The sequence below is a fragment of the Gasterosteus aculeatus genome, chromosome 13 (genome assembly GCF_964276395.1).
Source record: "Gasterosteus aculeatus chromosome 13, fGasAcu3.hap1.1, whole genome shotgun sequence".
Taxonomy (NCBI): Eukaryota; Metazoa; Chordata; class Actinopteri; order Perciformes; family Gasterosteidae; genus Gasterosteus; species Gasterosteus aculeatus.
The window spans coordinates 946,640-964,972 of record NC_135701.1 but is presented as its reverse complement, the minus strand read 5'-3'; the positions used below and the strand labels follow the sequence as shown (position 1 = coordinate 964,972).

The window sequence follows — 18,333 nt, the reverse complement described above, 5'->3', positions numbered from 1 at the left end:
CTACATTTCATGTATCATTGAATTGCACATCCTTTTTTACAAAAGAGCGAGAAATATCAGCTCTGATACCTGCAGCGTCCTCCCTTGTGGCACTTACACATGTGTAAGGCACATACTTATTCACGTAAGTGGACATTTATTCGTTACATGAAGGCCTTTTTCACGGTTTCCCTCGCAACCTCTTGTTTTGGACTTTACAGAAATTTAAAAAATTGTCTTAACCTTCTGTCAGAAGTGGGATTTGAACCCACGCCTCCAGGGGAGACTGCGACCTTAACGCAGCGCCTTAGACCACTCGGCCATCCTGACTGTAAAATACCTCAAACACTGAAATTATGACAAATAGCAGGATAACCTACATTTCATATATCATTGAATTGCACATCCTTTTTTACAAAAGAGCGAGAAATATCAGGTCTGATACCTGCAGCGTCCTCCCTTGTGGCACTTACACATTCACGTAACTGGACATTTATTTGTTACATGAAGGCTTTTTTCACGGTTTCCCTCGCAACCTCTTGTTTTGGACTTTACAGAAATTAAAACACTTGTCTTAACCTTCTGTCAGAATTGGGATTTGAACCCACGCCTCCAGGGGAGACTGCGGCCTCAACGCAGCGCCTTAGACCACTCGGCCATCCTGACTGCAAAATACCTAAAACATTGAAAATATGACAAATAGCAGGATAACCTACATTTCATTTATCATTGAATTGCACATCCTTTTTTACAAAAGAGCGAGAAATATCAGCTCTGATACCTGCAGCGTCCTCCCTTGTGGCACTTACACATGTGTAAGGCACATACACATTCACGTAACTGGACATTTATTTGTTACATGAATGCCTTTTTCACGGTTTCCCTCGCAACCTCTTGTTTTGGACTTTACAGAAATTAAAACACTTGTCTTAACCTTCTGTCAGAAGTGGGATTTGAACCCACGCCTCCAGGGGAGACTGCGGCCTTAACGCAGCGCCTTATACCACTCGGCCATCCTGACTGTAAAATACCTCAAACACTGAAATTATGACAAATACTAGGATAACCTATATTTCATCTATCATTGAATTGCACATCCTTTTTTACAAAGGAGCGAGAAATATCAGCTCTGATACCTGCAGCGTCCTCCCTTGTGGCACTTACACATGTGTAAGGCACATACACATTCACGTAAGTGGACATTTATTCGTTACATGAATGCCTTTTTCACGGTTTCCCTCGCAACCTCTTGTTTTGGACTTTACAGAAATTAAAACACTTGTCTTAACCTTCTGTCAGAAGTGGGATTTGAACCCACGCCTCCAGGGGAGACTGCGGCCTTAACGCAGCGCCTTAGACCACTCGGCCATCCTGACTGCAAAATACCTAAAACATTGAAAATATGACAAATAGCAGGATAACCTACATTTCATTTATCATTGAATTCCACATCCTTTTTTACAAAAGAGCGAGAAATATCAGCTCTGATACCTGCAGCGTCCTCCCTTGTGGCACTTACACATGTGTAAGGCACATACACATTCACGTAAGTGGACATTTATTTGTTACATGAATGCCTTTTTCACGGTTTCCCTCGCAACCTCTTGTTTTGGACTTTACAGAAATTTAAAAAATTGTCTTAACCTTCTGTCAGAAGTGGGATTTGAACCCACGCCTCCAGGGGAGACTGCGACCTTAACGCAGCGCCGTAGACCACTCGGCCATCCTGACTGTAAAATACCTCAAACACTGAAATTATGACAAATACTAGGATAACCTATATTTCATCTATCATTGAATTGCACATCCTTTTTTACAAAGGAGCGAGAAATATCAGCTCTGATACCTGCAGCGTCCTCCCTTGTGGCACTTACACATGTGTAAGGCACATACACATTCACGTAAGTGGACATTTATTCGTTACATGAATGCCTTTTTCACGGTTTCCCTCGCAACCTCTTGTTTTGGACTTTACAGAAATTAAAACACTTGTCTTAACCTTCTGTCAGAAGTGGGATTTGAACCCACGCCTCCAGGGGAGACTGCGGCCTTAACGCAGCGCCTTAGACCACTCGGCCATCCTGACTGCAAAATACCTAAAACATTGAAAATATGACAAATAGCAGGATAACCTACATTTCATTTATCATTGAATTCCACATCCTTTTTTACAAAAGAGCGAGAAATATCAGCTCTGATACCTGCAGCGTCCTCCCTTGTGGCACTTACACATGTGTAAGGCACATACACATTCACGTAAGTGGACATTTATTTGTTACATGAATGCCTTTTTCACGGTTTCCCTCGCAACCTCTTGTTTTGGACTTTACAGAAATTTAAAAAATTGTCTTAACCTTCTGTCAGAAGTGGGATTTGAACCCACGCCTCCAGGGGAGACTGCGACCTTAACGCAGCGCCTTAGACCACTCGGCCATTCTGACTGTAAAATACCTCAAACACTGAAATTATGACAAATATCAGGATAACCTATATTTCATCTATCATTGAATTGCACATCCTTTTTTACAAAGGAGCGAGAAATATCAGCTCTGATACCTGCAGCGTCCTCCCTTGTGGCACATACACATTCACGTAAGTGGACATTTATTTGTTACATGAATGCCTTTTTCACGGTTTCCCTCGCAACCTCTTGTTTTGGACTTTACAGAAATTAAAACACTTGTCTTAACCTTTTTGTCAGAAGTGGGATTTGAACCCACGCCTCCAGGGGAGACTGCGACCTTAACGCAGCGCCTTAGACCACTCGGCCATCCTGACTGTAAAATACCTCAAACACTGAAATTATGACAAATACTAGGATAACCTACATTTCATATATCATTGAATTGCACATCCTTTTTTACAAAAGAGCGAGAAATATCAGCTCTGATACCTGCAGCGTCCTCCCTTGTGGCACATACACATTCACGTAAGTGGACATTTATTTTACGGACTTTACGGAAATTGAAACACTTCTTATAACCTTTTGTCAGAAGTGGGATTTGAACCCACGCCTCCAGGGGAGACTGCGACCTTAGCGCAGCGCCTTAAGACCACTCGGCCATCCTGACTGTAAAATACCTCAAACACTGAAATTATGACAAATACTAGGATAACCTGTATTTCATCTATCATTGAATTGCACATCCTTTTTTACAAAGGAGCGAGAAATATCAGGTCTGATACCTGCAGCGTCCTCCCTTGTGGCACATACACATTCACGTAACTGGACATTTATTTGTTACATGAATGCCTTTTTCACGGTTTCCCTCGCAACCTCTTGTTTTGGACTTTACAGAAATTAAAACACTTGTCTTAACCTTTTTGTCAGAAGTGGGATTTGAACCCACGCCTCCAGGGGAGACTGCGACCTTAACGCAGCGCCTTAGACCACTCGGCCATCCTGACTGTAAAATAGCTAAAACATTGAAAATATGACAAATAGCAGGATAACCTACATTTCATTTATCATTGAATTGCACATCCTTTTTTACAAAAGAGCGAGAAATATCAGCTCTGATACCTGCAGCGTCCTCCCTTGTGGCACTTACACATGTGTAAGGCACATACACATTCACGTAAGTGGACATTTATTCGTTACATGAATGCCTTTTTCACGGTTTCCCTCGCAACCTCTTGTTTTGGACTTTACAGAAATTTAAAAAATTGTCTTAACCTTCTGTCAGAAGTGGGATTTGAACCAACGCCTCCAGGGGAGACTGCGACCTTAACGCAGCGCCTTAGACCACTCGGCCATCCTGACTGTAAAATACCTCAAACACTGAAATTATGACAAATACTAGGATAACCTATATTTCATATATCATTGAATTGCACATCCTTTTTTACAAAGGAGCGAGAAATATCAGCTCTGATACCTGCAGCGTCCTCCCTTGTGGCACTTACACATGTGTAAGGCACATACACATTCACGTAAGTGGACATTTATTCGTTACATGAATGCCTTTTTCACGGTTTCCCTCGCAACCTCTTGTTTTGGACTTTACAGAAATTAAAACACTTGTCTTAACCTTCTGTCAGAAGTGGGATTTGAACCCACGCCTCCAGGGGAGACTGCGGCCTTAACGCAGCGCCTTAGACCACTCGGCCATCCTGACTGCAAAATACCTAAAACATTGAAAATATGACAAATAGCAGGATAACCTACATTTCATTTATCATTGAATTCCACATCCTTTTTTACAAAAGAGCGAGAAATATCAGCTCTGATACCTGCAGCGTCCTCCCTTGTGGCACTTACACATGTGTAAGGCACATACACATTCACGTAAGTGGACATTTATTTGTTACATGAATGCCTTTTTCACGGTTTCCCTCGCAACCTCTTGTTTTGGACTTTACAGAAATTTAAAAAATTGTCTTAACCTTCTGTCAGAAGTGGGATTTGAACCCACGCCTCCAGGGGAGACTGCGACCTTAACGCAGCGCCTTAGACCACTCGGCCATCCTGACTGTAAAATACCTCAAACACTGAAATTATGACAAATACTAGGATAACCTATATTTCATATATCATTGAATTGCACATCCTTTTTTACAAAAGAGCGAGAAATATCAGGTCTGATACCTGCAGCGTTCTCCCTTGTGGCACATACACATTCACGTAAGTGGACATTTATTTGTTACATGAATGCCTTTTTCACGGTTTCCCTCGCAACCTCTTGTTTTGGACTTTACAGAAATTAAAACACTTGTCTTAACCTTTTTGTCAGAAGTGGGATTTGAACCCACGCCTCCAGGGGAGACTGCGACCTTAACGCAGCGCCTTAGACCACTCGGCCATCCTGACTGTAAAATACCTCAAACACTGAAATGATGACAAATACTAGGATAACCTACATTTCATATATCATTGAATTGCACATCCTTTTTTACAAAAGAGCGAGAAATATCATGTCTGATACCTGCAGCGTCCTCCCTTGAGGCACTTCGGATTCACTTGTTACATGAATGCCTTCTTCACGGTTTCCCTCACAACCTCATGTTTTGGACTTTACGGAAATTGAAACACTTCTTATAACCTTTTGTCAGAAGTGGGATTTGAACCCACGCCTCCAGGGGAGACTGCGACCTTAGCGCAGCGCCTTAGACCACTCGGCCATCCTGACTGTAAAATACCTCAAACACTGAAATTATGACAAATACTAGGATAACCTGTATTTCATCTATCATTGAATTGCACATCCTTTTTTACAAAGGAGCGAGAAATATCAGGTCTGATACCTGCAGCGTCCTCCCTTGTGGCACATACACATTCACGTAACTGGACATTTATTCGTTACATGAATGCCTTTTTCACGGTTTCCCTCGCAACCTCTTGTTTTGGACTTTACAGAAATTAAAACACTTGTCTTAACCTTCTGTCAGAAGTGGGATTTGAACCCACGCCTCCAGGGGAGACTGCGGCCTTAACGCAGCGCCTTAGACCACTCGGCCATCCTGACTGCAAAATACCTAAAACATTGAAAATATGACAAATAGCAGGATAACCTACATTTCATTTATCATTGAATTCCACATCCTTTTTTACAAAAGAGCGAGAAATATCAGCTCTGATACCTGCAGCGTCCTCCCTTGTGGCACTTACACATGTGTAAGGCACATACACATTCACGTAAGTGGACATTTATTTGTTACATGAATGCCTTTTTCACGGTTTCTCTCGCAACCTCTTGTTTTGGACTTTACAGAAATTTAAAAAATTGTCTTAACCTTCTGTCAGAAGTGGGATTTGAACCCACGCCTCCAGGGGAGACTGCGACCTTAACGCAGCGCCTTAGACCACTCGGCCATTCTGACTGTAAAATAACTCAAACACTGAAATTATGACAAATATCAGGATAACCTATATTTCATCTATCATTGAATTGCACATCCTTTTTTACAAAGGAGCGAGAAATATCAGCTCTGATACCTGCAGCGTCCTCCCTTGTGGCACTTACACATGTGTAAGGCACATACACATTCACGTAAGTGGACATTTATTCGTTACATGAATGCCTTTTTCACGGTTTCCCTCGCAACCTCTTGTTTTGGACTTTACAGAAATTTAAAGAATTGTCTTAACCTTTTGTCAGAAGTGGGATTTGAACCCACGCCTCCAGGGGAGACTGCGACCTTAACGCAGCGCCTTAGACCACTCGGCCATCCTGACTGTAAAATACCTGAAACACTGAAATTATGACAAATAGCAGGATAACCTACATTTCATATATCATTGAATTGCACATCCTTTTTTACAAAAGAGCGAGAAATATCAGGTCTGATACCTGCAGCGTCCTCCCTTGTGGCACTTACACATTCACGTAACTGGACATTTATTTGTTACATGAATGACTTTTTCACGGTTTCCCTCGCAACCTCTTGTTTTGGACTTTACAGAAATTAAAACACTTGTCTTAACCTTCTGTCAGAAATGGGATTTGAACCCACGCCTCCAGGGGAGACTGCGGCCTTAACACAGCGCCTTAGACCACTCGGCCATCCTGACTGTAAAATACCTAAAACATTGAAAATATGACAAATAGCAGGATAACCTACATTTCATTTATCATTGAATTCCACATCCTTTTTTACAAAAGAGCGAGAAATATCAGCTCTGATACCTGCAGCGTCCTCCCTTGTGGCACTTACACATGTGTAAGGCACATACACATTCACGTAAGTGGACATTTATTTGTTACATGAATGCCTTTTTCACGGTTTCCCTCGCAACCTCTTGTTTTGGACTTTACAGAAATTAAAACACTTGTCTTAACCTTCTGTCAGAAGTGGGATTTGAACCCACGCCTCCAGGGGAGACTGCGACCTTAACGCAGCGCCTTAGACCACTCGGCCATCCTGACTGTAAAATACCTCAAACACTGAAATTATGACAAATAGCAGGATAACCTACATTTCATATGTCATTGAATTGCACATCCTTTTTTACAAAAGAGCGAGAAATATCAGCTCTGATACCTGCGGCGTCCTCCCTTGTGGCACATACACATTCACGTAAGTGGACATTTATTCGTTACATGAATGCCTTTTTCACGGTTTCCCTCGCAACCTCTTGTTTTGGACTTTACAGAAATTAAAACACTTGTCTTAACCTTCTGTCAGAAGTTGGATTTAAACCCACGCCTCCAGGGGAGACTGCGGCCTTAACGCAGCGCCTTAGACCACTCGGCCATCCTGACTGTAAAATACCTGAAACACTGAAATTATGACAAATAGCAGGATAACCTACATTTCATATATCATTGAATTGCACATCCTTTTTTACAAAAGAGCGAGAAATATCAGGTCTGATACCTGCAGCGTCCTCCCTTGTGGCACTTACACATTCACGTAACTGGACATTTATTTGTTACATGAATGACTTTTTCACGGTTTCCCTCGCAACCTCTTGTTTTGGACTTTACAGAAATTAAAACACTTGTCTTAACCTTCTGTCAGAAATGGGATTTGAACCCACGCCTCCAGGGGAGACTGCGGCCTTAACACAGCGCCTTAGACCACTCGGCCATCCTGACTGTAAAATACCTAAAACATTGAAAATATGACAAATAGCAGGATAACCTACATTTCATTTATCATTGAATTCCACATCCTTTTTTTACAAAAGAGCGAGAAATATCAGCTCTGATACCTGCAGCGTCCTCCCTTGTGGCACTTACACATGTGTAAGGCACATACACATTCACGTAAGTGGACATTTATTTGTTACATGAATGCCTTTTTCACGGTTTCCCTCGCAACCTCTTGTTTTGGACTTTACAGAAATTAAAACACTTGTCTTAACCTTCTGTCAGAAGTGGGATTTGAACCCACGCCTCCAGGGGAGACTGCGACCTTAACGCAGCGCCTTAGACCACTCGGCCATCCTGACTGTAAAATACCTCAAACACTGAAATTATGACAAATAGCAGGATAACCTACATTTCATATATCATTGAATTGCACATCCTTTTTTACAAAAGAGCGAGAAATATCAGCTCTGATACCTGCGGCGTCCTCCCTTGTGGCACATACACATTCACGTAAGTGGACATTTATTCGTTACATGAATGCCTTTTTCACGGTTTCCCTCGCAACCTCTTGTTTTGGACTTTACAGAAATTAAAACACTTGTCTTAACCTTCTGTCAGAAGTTGGATTTAAACCCACGCCTCCAGGGGAGACTGCGGCCTTAACGCAGCGCCTTAGACCACTCGGCCATCCTGACTGTAAAATACCTGAAACACTGAAATTATGACAAATAGCAGGATAACCTACATTTCATATATCATTGAATTGCACATCCTTTTTTACAAAAGAGCGAGAAATATCAGGTCTGATACCTGCAGCGTCCTCCCTTGTGGCACTTACACATTCACGTAACTGGACATTTATTTGTTACATGAATGACTTTTTCACGGTTTCCCTCGCAACCTCTTGTTTTGGACTTTACAGAAATTAAAACACTTGTCTTAACCTTCTGTCAGAAATGGGATTTGAACCCACGCCTCCAGGGGAGACTGCGGCCTTAACACAGCGCCTTAGACCACTCGGCCATCCTGACTGTAAAATACCTAAAACATTGAAAATATGACAAATAGCAGGATAACCTACATTTCATTTATCATTGAATTCCACATCCTTTTTTACAAAAGAGCGAGAAATATCAGCTCTGATACCTGCGGCGTCCTCCCTTGTGGCACATACACATTCACGTAAGTGGACATTTATTTGTTACATGAATGCCTTTTTCACGGTTTCCCTCGCAACCTCTTGTTTTGGACTTTACAGAAATTAAAACACTTGTCTTAACCTTCTGTCAGAAGTTGGATTTAAACCCACGCCTCCAGGGGAGACTGCGGCCTTAACGCAGCGCCTTAGACCACTCGGCCATCCTGACTGTAAAATACCTCAAACATTGAAAATATGACAAATAGCAGGATAACCTATATTTCATATATCATTGAATTGCACATCCTTTTTTACAAAGGAGCGAGAAATATCAGCTCTGATACCTGCAGCGTCCTCCCTTGTGGCACTTACACATGTGTAAGGCACATACACATTCACGTAAGTGGACATTTATTCGTTACATGAATGCCTTTTTCACGGTTTCCCTCGCAACCTCTTGTTTTGGACTTTACAGAAATTAAAACACTTGTCTTAACCTTCTGTCAGAAGTGGGATTTGAACCCACGCCTCCAGGGGAGACTGCGGCCTTAACGCAGCGCCTTAGACCACTCGGCCATCCTGACTGCAAAATACCTAAAACATTGAAAATATGACAAATAGCAGGATAACCTACATTTCATTTATCATTGAATTCCACATCCTTTTTTACAAAAGAGCGAGAAATATCAGCTCTGATACCTGCAGCGTCCTCCCTTGTGGCACTTACACATGTGTAAGGCACATACACATTCACGTAAGTGGACATTTATTTGTTACATGAATGCCTTTTTCACGGTTTCCCTCGCAACCTCTTGTTTTGGACTTTACAGAAATTTAAAAAATTGTCTTAACCTTCTGTCAGAAGTGGGATTTGAACCCACGCCTCCAGGGGAGACTGCGACCTTAACGCAGCGCCTTAGACCACTCGGCCATCCTGACTGTAAAATACCTCAAACACTGAAATTATGACAAATACTAGGATAACCTATATTTCATATATCATTGAATTGCACATCCTTTTTTACAAAAGAGCGAGAAATATCAGGTCTGATACCTGCAGCGTTCTCCCTTGTGGCACATACACATTCACGTAAGTGGACATTTATTTGTTACATGAATGCCTTTTTCACGGTTTCCCTCGCAACCTCTTGTTTTGGACTTTACAGAAATTAAAACACTTGTCTTAACCTTTTTGTCAGAAGTGGGATTTGAACCCACGCCTCCAGGGGAGACTGCGACCTTAACGCAGCGCCTTAGACCACTCGGCCATCCTGACTGTAAAATACCTCAAACACTGAAATGATGACAAATACTAGGATAACCTACATTTCATATATCATTGAATTGCACATCCTTTTTTACAAAAGAGCGAGAAATATCATGTCTGATACCTGCAGCGTCCTCCCTTGAGGCACTTCGGATTCACTTGTTACATGAATGCCTTCTTCACGGTTTCCCTCACAACCTCATGTTTTGGACTTTACGGAAATTGAAACACTTCTTATAACCTTTTGTCAGAAGTGGGATTTGAACCCACGCCTCCAGGGGAGACTGCGACCTTAGCGCAGCGCCTTAGACCACTCGGCCATCCTGACTGTAAAATACCTCAAACACTGAAATTATGACAAATACTAGGATAACCTGTATTTCATCTATCATTGAATTGCACATCCTTTTTTACAAAGGAGCGAGAAATATCAGGTCTGATACCTGCAGCGTCCTCCCTTGTGGCACATACACATTCACGTAACTGGACATTTATTCGTTACATGAATGCCTTTTTCACGGTTTCCCTCGCAACCTCTTGTTTTGGACTTTACAGAAATTAAAACACTTGTCTTAACCTTCTGTCAGAAGTGGGATTTGAACCCACGCCTCCAGGGGAGACTGCGGCCTTAACGCAGCGCCTTAGACCACTCGGCCATCCTGACTGCAAAATACCTAAAACATTGAAAATATGACAAATAGCAGGATAACCTACATTTCATTTATCATTGAATTCCACATCCTTTTTTACAAAAGAGCGAGAAATATCAGCTCTGATACCTGCAGCGTCCTCCCTTGTGGCACTTACACATGTGTAAGGCACATACACATTCACGTAAGTGGACATTTATTTGTTACATGAATGCCTTTTTCACGGTTTCTCTCGCAACCTCTTGTTTTGGACTTTACAGAAATTTAAAAAATTGTCTTAACCTTCTGTCAGAAGTGGGATTTGAACCCACGCCTCCAGGGGAGACTGCGACCTTAACGCAGCGCCTTAGACCACTCGGCCATTCTGACTGTAAAATAACTCAAACACTGAAATTATGACAAATATCAGGATAACCTATATTTCATCTATCATTGAATTGCACATCCTTTTTTACAAAGGAGCGAGAAATATCAGCTCTGATACCTGCAGCGTCCTCCCTTGTGGCACTTACACATGTGTAAGGCACATACACATTCACGTAAGTGGACATTTATTCGTTACATGAATGCCTTTTTCACGGTTTCCCTCGCAACCTCTTGTTTTGGACTTTACAGAAATTTAAAGAATTGTCTTAACCTTTTGTCAGAAGTGGGATTTGAACCCACGCCTCCAGGGGAGACTGCGACCTTAACGCAGCGCCTTAGACCACTCGGCCATCCTGACTGTAAAATACCTGAAACACTGAAATTATGACAAATAGCAGGATAACCTACATTTCATATATCATTGAATTGCACATCCTTTTTTACAAAAGAGCGAGAAATATCAGGTCTGATACCTGCAGCGTCCTCCCTTGTGGCACTTACACATTCACGTAACTGGACATTTATTTGTTACATGAATGACTTTTTCACGGTTTCCCTCGCAACCTCTTGTTTTGGACTTTACAGAAATTAAAACACTTGTCTTAACCTTCTGTCAGAAATGGGATTTGAACCCACGCCTCCAGGGGAGACTGCGGCCTTAACACAGCGCCTTAGACCACTCGGCCATCCTGACTGTAAAATACCTAAAACATTGAAAATATGACAAATAGCAGGATAACCTACATTTCATTTATCATTGAATTCCACATCCTTTTTTACAAAAGAGCGAGAAATATCAGCTCTGATACCTGCAGCGTCCTCCCTTGTGGCACTTACACATGTGTAAGGCACATACACATTCACGTAAGTGGACATTTATTTGTTACATGAATGCCTTTTTCACGGTTTCCCTCGCAACCTCTTGTTTTGGACTTTACAGAAATTAAAACACTTGTCTTAACCTTCTGTCAGAAGTGGGATTTGAACCCACGCCTCCAGGGGAGACTGCGACCTTAACGCAGCGCCTTAGACCACTCGGCCATCCTGACTGTAAAATACCTCAAACACTGAAATTATGACAAATAGCAGGATAACCTACATTTCATATGTCATTGAATTGCACATCCTTTTTTACAAAAGAGCGAGAAATATCAGCTCTGATACCTGCGGCGTCCTCCCTTGTGGCACATACACATTCACGTAAGTGGACATTTATTCGTTACATGAATGCCTTTTTCACGGTTTCCCTCGCAACCTCTTGTTTTGGACTTTACAGAAATTAAAACACTTGTCTTAACCTTCTGTCAGAAGTTGGATTTAAACCCACGCCTCCAGGGGAGACTGCGGCCTTAACGCAGCGCCTTAGACCACTCGGCCATCCTGACTGTAAAATACCTGAAACACTGAAATTATGACAAATAGCAGGATAACCTACATTTCATATATCATTGAATTGCACATCCTTTTTTACAAAAGAGCGAGAAATATCAGGTCTGATACCTGCAGCGTCCTCCCTTGTGGCACTTACACATTCACGTAACTGGACATTTATTTGTTACATGAATGACTTTTTCACGGTTTCCCTCGCAACCTCTTGTTTTGGACTTTACAGAAATTAAAACACTTGTCTTAACCTTCTGTCAGAAATGGGATTTGAACCCACGCCTCCAGGGGAGACTGCGGCCTTAACACAGCGCCTTAGACCACTCGGCCATCCTGACTGTAAAATACCTAAAACATTGAAAATATGACAAATAGCAGGATAACCTACATTTCATTTATCATTGAATTCCACATCCTTTTTTTACAAAAGAGCGAGAAATATCAGCTCTGATACCTGCAGCGTCCTCCCTTGTGGCACTTACACATGTGTAAGGCACATACACATTCACGTAAGTGGACATTTATTTGTTACATGAATGCCTTTTTCACGGTTTCCCTCGCAACCTCTTGTTTTGGACTTTACAGAAATTAAAACACTTGTCTTAACCTTCTGTCAGAAGTGGGATTTGAACCCACGCCTCCAGGGGAGACTGCGACCTTAACGCAGCGCCTTAGACCACTCGGCCATCCTGACTGTAAAATACCTCAAACACTGAAATTATGACAAATAGCAGGATAACCTACATTTCATATATCATTGAATTGCACATCCTTTTTTACAAAAGAGCGAGAAATATCAGCTCTGATACCTGCGGCGTCCTCCCTTGTGGCACATACACATTCACGTAAGTGGACATTTATTCGTTACATGAATGCCTTTTTCACGGTTTCCCTCGCAACCTCTTGTTTTGGACTTTACAGAAATTAAAACACTTGTCTTAACCTTCTGTCAGAAGTTGGATTTAAACCCACGCCTCCAGGGGAGACTGCGGCCTTAACGCAGCGCCTTAGACCACTCGGCCATCCTGACTGTAAAATACCTGAAACACTGAAATTATGACAAATAGCAGGATAACCTACATTTCATATATCATTGAATTGCACATCCTTTTTTACAAAAGAGCGAGAAATATCAGGTCTGATACCTGCAGCGTCCTCCCTTGTGGCACTTACACATTCACGTAACTGGACATTTATTTGTTACATGAATGACTTTTTCACGGTTTCCCTCGCAACCTCTTGTTTTGGACTTTACAGAAATTAAAACACTTGTCTTAACCTTCTGTCAGAAATGGGATTTGAACCCACGCCTCCAGGGGAGACTGCGGCCTTAACACAGCGCCTTAGACCACTCGGCCATCCTGACTGTAAAATACCTAAAACATTGAAAATATGACAAATAGCAGGATAACCTACATTTCATTTATCATTGAATTCCACATCCTTTTTTACAAAAGAGCGAGAAATATCAGCTCTGATACCTGCGGCGTCCTCCCTTGTGGCACATACACATTCACGTAAGTGGACATTTATTTGTTACATGAATGCCTTTTTCACGGTTTCCCTCGCAACCTCTTGTTTTGGACTTTACAGAAATTAAAACACTTGTCTTAACCTTCTGTCAGAAGTTGGATTTAAACCCACGCCTCCAGGGGAGACTGCGGCCTTAACGCAGCGCCTTAGACCACTCGGCCATCCTGACTGTAAAATACCTCAAACATTGAAAATATGACAAATAGCAGGATAACCTATATTTCATATATCATTGAATTGCACATCCTTTTTTACAAAGGAGCGAGAAATATCAGCTCTGATACCTGCAGCGTCCTCCCTTGTGGCACTTACACATGTGTAAGGCACATACACATTCACGTAAGTGGACATTTATTCGTTACATGAATGCCTTTTTCACGGTTTCCCTCGCAACCTCTTGTTTTGGACTTTACAGAAATTAAAACACTTGTCTTAACCTTCTGTCAGAAGTGGGATTTGAACCCACGCCTCCAGGGGAGACTGCGGCCTTAACGCAGCGCCTTAGACCACTCGGCCATCCTGACTGTAAAATACCTGAAACACTGAAATTATGACAAATAGCAGGATAACCTACATTTCATATATCATTGAATTGCACATCCTTTTTTACAAAAGAGCGAGAAATATCAGGTCTGATACCTGCAGCGTCCTCCCTTGTGGCACTTACACATTCACGTAACTGGACATTTATTTGTTACATGAATGACTTTTTCACGGTTTCCCTCGCAACCTCTTGTTTTGGACTTTACAGAAATTAAAACACTTGTCTTAACCTTCTGTCAGAAATGGGATTTGAACCCACGCCTCCAGGGGAGACTGCGGCCTTAACACAGCGCCTTAGACCACTCGGCCATCCTGACTGTAAAATACCTAAAACATTGAAAATATGACAAATAGCAGGATAACCTACATTTCATTTATCATTGAATTCCACATCCTTTTTTACAAAAGAGCGAGAAATATCAGCTCTGATACCTGCGGCGTCCTCCCTTGTGGCACTTACACATGTGTAAGGCACATACACATTCACGTAAGTGGACATTTATTTGTTACATGAATGCCTTTTTCACGGTTTCCCTCGCAACCTCTTGTTTTGGACTTTACAGAAATTTAAAAAATTGTCTTAACCTTCTGTCAGAAGTGGGATTTGAACCCACGCCTCCAGGGGAGACTGCGACCTTAACGCAGCGCCTTAGACCACTCGGCCATCCTGACTGTAAAATACCTCAAACACTGAAATTATGACAAATACTAGGATAACCTATATTTCATATATCATTGAATTGCACATCCTTTTTTACAAAAGAGCGAGAAATATCAGGTCTGATACCTGCAGCGTTCTCCCTTGTGGCACATACACATTCACGTAAGTGGACATTTATTTGTTACATGAATGCCTTTTTCACGGTTTCCCTCGCAACCTCTTGTTTTGGACTTTACAGAAATTAAAACACTTGTCTTAACCTTTTTGTCAGAAGTGGGATTTGAACCCACGCCTCCAGGGGAGACTGCGACCTTAACGCAGCGCCTTAGACCACTCGGCCATCCTGACTGTAAAATACCTCAAACACTGAAATGATGACAAATACTAGGATAACCTACATTTCATATATCATTGAATTGCACATCCTTTTTTACAAAAGAGCGAGAAATATCATGTCTGATACCTGCGGCGTCCTCCCTTGTGGCACATACACATTCACGTAAGTGGACATTTATTCGTTACATGAATGCCTTTTTCACGGTTTCCCTCGCAACCTCTTGTTTTGGACTTTACAGAAATTAAAACACTTGTCTTAACCTTCTGTCAGAAGTTGGATTTAAACCCACGCCTCCAGGGGAGACTGCGGCCTTAACGCAGCGCCTTAGACCACTCGGCCATCCTGACTGCAAAATACCTAAAACATTGAAAATATGACAAATAGAAGGATAACCTACATTTCATTTATCATTGAATTCCACATCCTTTTTTACAAAAGAGCGAGAAATATCAGCTCTGATACCTGCAGCGTCCTCCCTTGTGGCACTTACACATGTGTAAGGCACATACACATTCACGTAAGTGGACATTTATTCGTTACATGAATGCCTTTTTCACGGTTTCCCTCGCAACCTCTTGTTTTGGACTTTACAGAAATTTAAAAAATTGTCTTAACCTTCTGTCAGAAGTGGGATTTGAACCAACGCCTCCAGGGGAGACTGCGACCTTAACGCAGCGCCTTAGACCACTCGGCCATCCTGACTGTAAAATACCTCAAACACTGAAATTATGACAAATACTAGGATAACCTATATTTCATATATCATTGAATTGCACATCCTTTTTTACAAAGGAGCGAGAAATATCAGCTCTGATACCTGCAGCGTCCTCCCTTGTGGCACTTACACATGTGTAAGGCACATACACATTCACGTAAGTGGACATTTATTCGTTACATGAATGCCTTTTTCACGGTTTCCCTCGCAACCTCTTGTTTTGGACTTTACAGAAATTAAAACACTTGTCTTAACCTTCTGTCAGAAGTGGGATTTGAACCCACGCCTCCAGGGGAGACTGCGGCCTTAACGCAGCGCCTTAGACCACTCGGCCATCCTGACTGCAAAATACCTAAAACATTGAAAATATGACAAATAGCAGGATAACCTACATTTCATTTATCATTGAATTCCACATCCTTTTTTTACAAAAGAGCGAGAAATATCAGCTCTGATACCTGCAGCGTCCTCCCTTGTGGCACTTACACATGTGTAAGGCACATACACATTCACGTAAGTGGACATTTATTTGTTACATGAATGCCTTTTTCACGGTTTCCCTCGCAACCTCTTGTTTTGGACTTTACAGAAATTTAAAAAATTGTCTTAACCTTCTGTCAGAAGTGGGATTTGAACCCACGCCTCCAGGGGAGACTGCGACCTTAACGCAGCGCCTTAGACCACTCGGCCATCCTGACTGTAAAATACCTCAAACACTGAAATTATGACAAATACTAGGATAACCTATATTTCATATATCATTGAATTGCACATCCTTTTTTACAAAAGAGCGAGAAATATCAGGTCTGATACCTGCAGCGTTCTCCCTTGTGGCACATACACATTCACGTAAGTGGACATTTATTTGTTACATGAATGCCTTTTTCACGGTTTCCCTCGCAACCTCTTGTTTTGGACTTTACAGAAATTAAAACACTTGTCTTAACCTTTTTGTCAGAAGTGGGATTTGAACCCACGCCTCCAGGGGAGACTGCGACCTTAACGCAGCGCCTTAGACCACTCGGCCATCCTGACTGTAAAATACCTCAAACACTGAAATTATGACAAATACTAGGATAACCTATATTTCATATATCATTGAATTGCACATCCTTTTTTACAAAAGAGCGAGAAATATCAGCTCTGATACCTGCAGCGTCCTCCCTTGTGGCACATACACATTCACGTAACTGGACATTTATTGTTACATGAATGCCTTTTTCACGGTTTCCCTCGCAACCTCTTGTTTTGGACTTTACAGAAATTTAAAGAATTGTCTTAACCTTTTGCCAGAAGTGTGATTTGACCCCACGCCTCCAGGGGAGACTGCGACCTTAACGCAGCGCCTTAGACCACTCGGCCATCCTGACTGTAAAATACCTCAAACATTGAAATCATGACAAATACTAGGATAACCTGTATTTCATCTATCATTGAATTGCACATCCTTTTTTACAAAGGAGCGAGAAATATCAGGTCTGATACCTGCAGCGTCCTCCCTTGTGGCACATACACATTCACGTAAGTGGACATTTATTTGTTACATGAATGCCTTTTTCACGGTTTCCCTCGCAACCTCTTGTTTTGGACTTTACAGAAATTAAAACACTTGTCTTAACCTTTTTGTCAGAAGTGGGATTTGAACCCACGCCTCCAGGGGAGACTGCGACCTTAACGCAGCGCCTTAGACCACTCGGCCATCCTGACTGTAAAATACCTCAAACACTGAAATTATGACAAATACTAGGATAACCTACATTTCATATATCATTGAATTGCACATCCTTTTTTACAAAAGAGCGAGAAATATCAGCTCTGATACCTGCAGCGTCCTCCCTTGTGGAACATACACATTCACGTAAGTGGACATTTATTTGTTACATGAATGCCTTTTTCACGGTTTCCCTCGCAACCTCTTGTTTTGGACTTTACAGAAATTTAAAAAATTGTCTTAACCTTCTGTCAGAAGTGGGATTTGAACCCACGCCTCCAGGGGAGACTGCGACCTTAACGCAGCGCCTTAGACCACTCGGCCATCCTGACTGTAAAATACCTCAAACACTGAAATTATGACAAATACTAGGATAACCTACATTTCATCTATCATTGAATTGCACATCCTTTTTTACAAAGGAGCGAGAAATATCAGGTCTGATACCTGCAGCGTTCTCCCTTGTGGCACATACACATTCACGTAAGTGGACATTTATTTGTTACATGAATGCC

At 41.9% G+C, this 18,333-nt stretch overlaps 43 non-coding genes across 43 annotated transcripts; all 43 read right to left on the bottom strand.

Moving 5' to 3' along the window:
- Positions 1 to 226: 226 nt before the first annotated feature.
- On the bottom strand, positions 227 to 309 carry trnal-aag (transfer RNA leucine (anticodon AAG)). The gene has a single exon. It is a non-coding gene; the product is annotated as a tRNA-Leu (tRNA).
- Positions 310 to 562: 253 nt separating this feature from the next.
- trnal-gag (transfer RNA leucine (anticodon GAG)) lies at positions 563 to 645 on the bottom strand. Its single transcript has one exon. It is a non-coding gene; the product is annotated as a tRNA-Leu (tRNA).
- Positions 646 to 917: 272 nt separating this feature from the next.
- trnal-aag (transfer RNA leucine (anticodon AAG)) lies at positions 918 to 1,000 on the bottom strand. Its single transcript has one exon. It is a non-coding gene; the product is annotated as a tRNA-Leu (tRNA).
- Positions 1,001 to 1,272: 272 nt separating this feature from the next.
- On the bottom strand, positions 1,273 to 1,355 carry trnal-aag (transfer RNA leucine (anticodon AAG)). Its single transcript has one exon. It is a non-coding gene; the product is annotated as a tRNA-Leu (tRNA).
- A 272-nt stretch (positions 1,356 to 1,627) lies between these two features.
- Positions 1,628 to 1,710, bottom strand: trnal-aag (transfer RNA leucine (anticodon AAG)). The gene has a single exon. It is a non-coding gene; the product is annotated as a tRNA-Leu (tRNA).
- Positions 1,711 to 1,982: 272 nt separating this feature from the next.
- Positions 1,983 to 2,065, bottom strand: trnal-aag (transfer RNA leucine (anticodon AAG)). The gene has a single exon. It is a non-coding gene; the product is annotated as a tRNA-Leu (tRNA).
- Positions 2,066 to 2,337: 272 nt separating this feature from the next.
- On the bottom strand, positions 2,338 to 2,420 carry trnal-aag (transfer RNA leucine (anticodon AAG)). The gene has a single exon. It is a non-coding gene; the product is annotated as a tRNA-Leu (tRNA).
- A 254-nt stretch (positions 2,421 to 2,674) lies between these two features.
- On the bottom strand, positions 2,675 to 2,757 carry trnal-aag (transfer RNA leucine (anticodon AAG)). The gene has a single exon. It is a non-coding gene; the product is annotated as a tRNA-Leu (tRNA).
- Positions 2,758 to 2,966: 209 nt separating this feature from the next.
- trnal-aag (transfer RNA leucine (anticodon AAG)) lies at positions 2,967 to 3,050 on the bottom strand. Its single transcript has one exon. It is a non-coding gene; the product is annotated as a tRNA-Leu (tRNA).
- A 254-nt stretch (positions 3,051 to 3,304) lies between these two features.
- trnal-aag (transfer RNA leucine (anticodon AAG)) lies at positions 3,305 to 3,387 on the bottom strand. Its single transcript has one exon. It is a non-coding gene; the product is annotated as a tRNA-Leu (tRNA).
- Positions 3,388 to 4,014: 627 nt separating this feature from the next.
- Positions 4,015 to 4,097, bottom strand: trnal-aag (transfer RNA leucine (anticodon AAG)). The gene has a single exon. It is a non-coding gene; the product is annotated as a tRNA-Leu (tRNA).
- Positions 4,098 to 4,369: 272 nt separating this feature from the next.
- Positions 4,370 to 4,452, bottom strand: trnal-aag (transfer RNA leucine (anticodon AAG)). Its single transcript has one exon. It is a non-coding gene; the product is annotated as a tRNA-Leu (tRNA).
- A 254-nt stretch (positions 4,453 to 4,706) lies between these two features.
- On the bottom strand, positions 4,707 to 4,789 carry trnal-aag (transfer RNA leucine (anticodon AAG)). The gene has a single exon. It is a non-coding gene; the product is annotated as a tRNA-Leu (tRNA).
- Positions 4,790 to 5,025: 236 nt separating this feature from the next.
- Positions 5,026 to 5,108, bottom strand: trnal-aag (transfer RNA leucine (anticodon AAG)). Its single transcript has one exon. It is a non-coding gene; the product is annotated as a tRNA-Leu (tRNA).
- Positions 5,109 to 5,361: 253 nt separating this feature from the next.
- Positions 5,362 to 5,444, bottom strand: trnal-aag (transfer RNA leucine (anticodon AAG)). The gene has a single exon. It is a non-coding gene; the product is annotated as a tRNA-Leu (tRNA).
- A 272-nt stretch (positions 5,445 to 5,716) lies between these two features.
- Positions 5,717 to 5,799, bottom strand: trnal-aag (transfer RNA leucine (anticodon AAG)). The gene has a single exon. It is a non-coding gene; the product is annotated as a tRNA-Leu (tRNA).
- A 272-nt stretch (positions 5,800 to 6,071) lies between these two features.
- Positions 6,072 to 6,154, bottom strand: trnal-aag (transfer RNA leucine (anticodon AAG)). Its single transcript has one exon. It is a non-coding gene; the product is annotated as a tRNA-Leu (tRNA).
- Positions 6,155 to 6,407: 253 nt separating this feature from the next.
- Positions 6,408 to 6,490, bottom strand: trnal-aag (transfer RNA leucine (anticodon AAG)). The gene has a single exon. It is a non-coding gene; the product is annotated as a tRNA-Leu (tRNA).
- Positions 6,491 to 6,762: 272 nt separating this feature from the next.
- trnal-aag (transfer RNA leucine (anticodon AAG)) lies at positions 6,763 to 6,845 on the bottom strand. The gene has a single exon. It is a non-coding gene; the product is annotated as a tRNA-Leu (tRNA).
- A 589-nt stretch (positions 6,846 to 7,434) lies between these two features.
- On the bottom strand, positions 7,435 to 7,517 carry trnal-aag (transfer RNA leucine (anticodon AAG)). Its single transcript has one exon. It is a non-coding gene; the product is annotated as a tRNA-Leu (tRNA).
- Positions 7,518 to 7,790: 273 nt separating this feature from the next.
- trnal-aag (transfer RNA leucine (anticodon AAG)) lies at positions 7,791 to 7,873 on the bottom strand. Its single transcript has one exon. It is a non-coding gene; the product is annotated as a tRNA-Leu (tRNA).
- Positions 7,874 to 8,462: 589 nt separating this feature from the next.
- Positions 8,463 to 8,545, bottom strand: trnal-aag (transfer RNA leucine (anticodon AAG)). The gene has a single exon. It is a non-coding gene; the product is annotated as a tRNA-Leu (tRNA).
- Positions 8,546 to 9,153: 608 nt separating this feature from the next.
- Positions 9,154 to 9,236, bottom strand: trnal-aag (transfer RNA leucine (anticodon AAG)). The gene has a single exon. It is a non-coding gene; the product is annotated as a tRNA-Leu (tRNA).
- Positions 9,237 to 9,508: 272 nt separating this feature from the next.
- Positions 9,509 to 9,591, bottom strand: trnal-aag (transfer RNA leucine (anticodon AAG)). The gene has a single exon. It is a non-coding gene; the product is annotated as a tRNA-Leu (tRNA).
- Positions 9,592 to 9,845: 254 nt separating this feature from the next.
- On the bottom strand, positions 9,846 to 9,928 carry trnal-aag (transfer RNA leucine (anticodon AAG)). The gene has a single exon. It is a non-coding gene; the product is annotated as a tRNA-Leu (tRNA).
- A 236-nt stretch (positions 9,929 to 10,164) lies between these two features.
- trnal-aag (transfer RNA leucine (anticodon AAG)) lies at positions 10,165 to 10,247 on the bottom strand. Its single transcript has one exon. It is a non-coding gene; the product is annotated as a tRNA-Leu (tRNA).
- Positions 10,248 to 10,500: 253 nt separating this feature from the next.
- Positions 10,501 to 10,583, bottom strand: trnal-aag (transfer RNA leucine (anticodon AAG)). The gene has a single exon. It is a non-coding gene; the product is annotated as a tRNA-Leu (tRNA).
- Positions 10,584 to 10,855: 272 nt separating this feature from the next.
- Positions 10,856 to 10,938, bottom strand: trnal-aag (transfer RNA leucine (anticodon AAG)). The gene has a single exon. It is a non-coding gene; the product is annotated as a tRNA-Leu (tRNA).
- A 272-nt stretch (positions 10,939 to 11,210) lies between these two features.
- trnal-aag (transfer RNA leucine (anticodon AAG)) lies at positions 11,211 to 11,293 on the bottom strand. The gene has a single exon. It is a non-coding gene; the product is annotated as a tRNA-Leu (tRNA).
- Positions 11,294 to 11,546: 253 nt separating this feature from the next.
- trnal-aag (transfer RNA leucine (anticodon AAG)) lies at positions 11,547 to 11,629 on the bottom strand. The gene has a single exon. It is a non-coding gene; the product is annotated as a tRNA-Leu (tRNA).
- A 272-nt stretch (positions 11,630 to 11,901) lies between these two features.
- On the bottom strand, positions 11,902 to 11,984 carry trnal-aag (transfer RNA leucine (anticodon AAG)). The gene has a single exon. It is a non-coding gene; the product is annotated as a tRNA-Leu (tRNA).
- Positions 11,985 to 12,573: 589 nt separating this feature from the next.
- Positions 12,574 to 12,656, bottom strand: trnal-aag (transfer RNA leucine (anticodon AAG)). Its single transcript has one exon. It is a non-coding gene; the product is annotated as a tRNA-Leu (tRNA).
- Positions 12,657 to 12,929: 273 nt separating this feature from the next.
- On the bottom strand, positions 12,930 to 13,012 carry trnal-aag (transfer RNA leucine (anticodon AAG)). The gene has a single exon. It is a non-coding gene; the product is annotated as a tRNA-Leu (tRNA).
- A 589-nt stretch (positions 13,013 to 13,601) lies between these two features.
- On the bottom strand, positions 13,602 to 13,684 carry trnal-aag (transfer RNA leucine (anticodon AAG)). The gene has a single exon. It is a non-coding gene; the product is annotated as a tRNA-Leu (tRNA).
- Positions 13,685 to 14,292: 608 nt separating this feature from the next.
- trnal-aag (transfer RNA leucine (anticodon AAG)) lies at positions 14,293 to 14,375 on the bottom strand. Its single transcript has one exon. It is a non-coding gene; the product is annotated as a tRNA-Leu (tRNA).
- A 253-nt stretch (positions 14,376 to 14,628) lies between these two features.
- trnal-aag (transfer RNA leucine (anticodon AAG)) lies at positions 14,629 to 14,711 on the bottom strand. Its single transcript has one exon. It is a non-coding gene; the product is annotated as a tRNA-Leu (tRNA).
- Positions 14,712 to 14,983: 272 nt separating this feature from the next.
- trnal-aag (transfer RNA leucine (anticodon AAG)) lies at positions 14,984 to 15,066 on the bottom strand. Its single transcript has one exon. It is a non-coding gene; the product is annotated as a tRNA-Leu (tRNA).
- Positions 15,067 to 15,320: 254 nt separating this feature from the next.
- Positions 15,321 to 15,403, bottom strand: trnal-aag (transfer RNA leucine (anticodon AAG)). The gene has a single exon. It is a non-coding gene; the product is annotated as a tRNA-Leu (tRNA).
- A 963-nt stretch (positions 15,404 to 16,366) lies between these two features.
- Positions 16,367 to 16,449, bottom strand: trnal-aag (transfer RNA leucine (anticodon AAG)). Its single transcript has one exon. It is a non-coding gene; the product is annotated as a tRNA-Leu (tRNA).
- Positions 16,450 to 16,722: 273 nt separating this feature from the next.
- Positions 16,723 to 16,805, bottom strand: trnal-aag (transfer RNA leucine (anticodon AAG)). The gene has a single exon. It is a non-coding gene; the product is annotated as a tRNA-Leu (tRNA).
- Positions 16,806 to 17,059: 254 nt separating this feature from the next.
- Positions 17,060 to 17,142, bottom strand: trnal-aag (transfer RNA leucine (anticodon AAG)). The gene has a single exon. It is a non-coding gene; the product is annotated as a tRNA-Leu (tRNA).
- A 589-nt stretch (positions 17,143 to 17,731) lies between these two features.
- trnal-aag (transfer RNA leucine (anticodon AAG)) lies at positions 17,732 to 17,814 on the bottom strand. The gene has a single exon. It is a non-coding gene; the product is annotated as a tRNA-Leu (tRNA).
- Positions 17,815 to 18,067: 253 nt separating this feature from the next.
- Positions 18,068 to 18,150, bottom strand: trnal-aag (transfer RNA leucine (anticodon AAG)). Its single transcript has one exon. It is a non-coding gene; the product is annotated as a tRNA-Leu (tRNA).
- Positions 18,151 to 18,333: the final 183 nt, after the last annotated feature.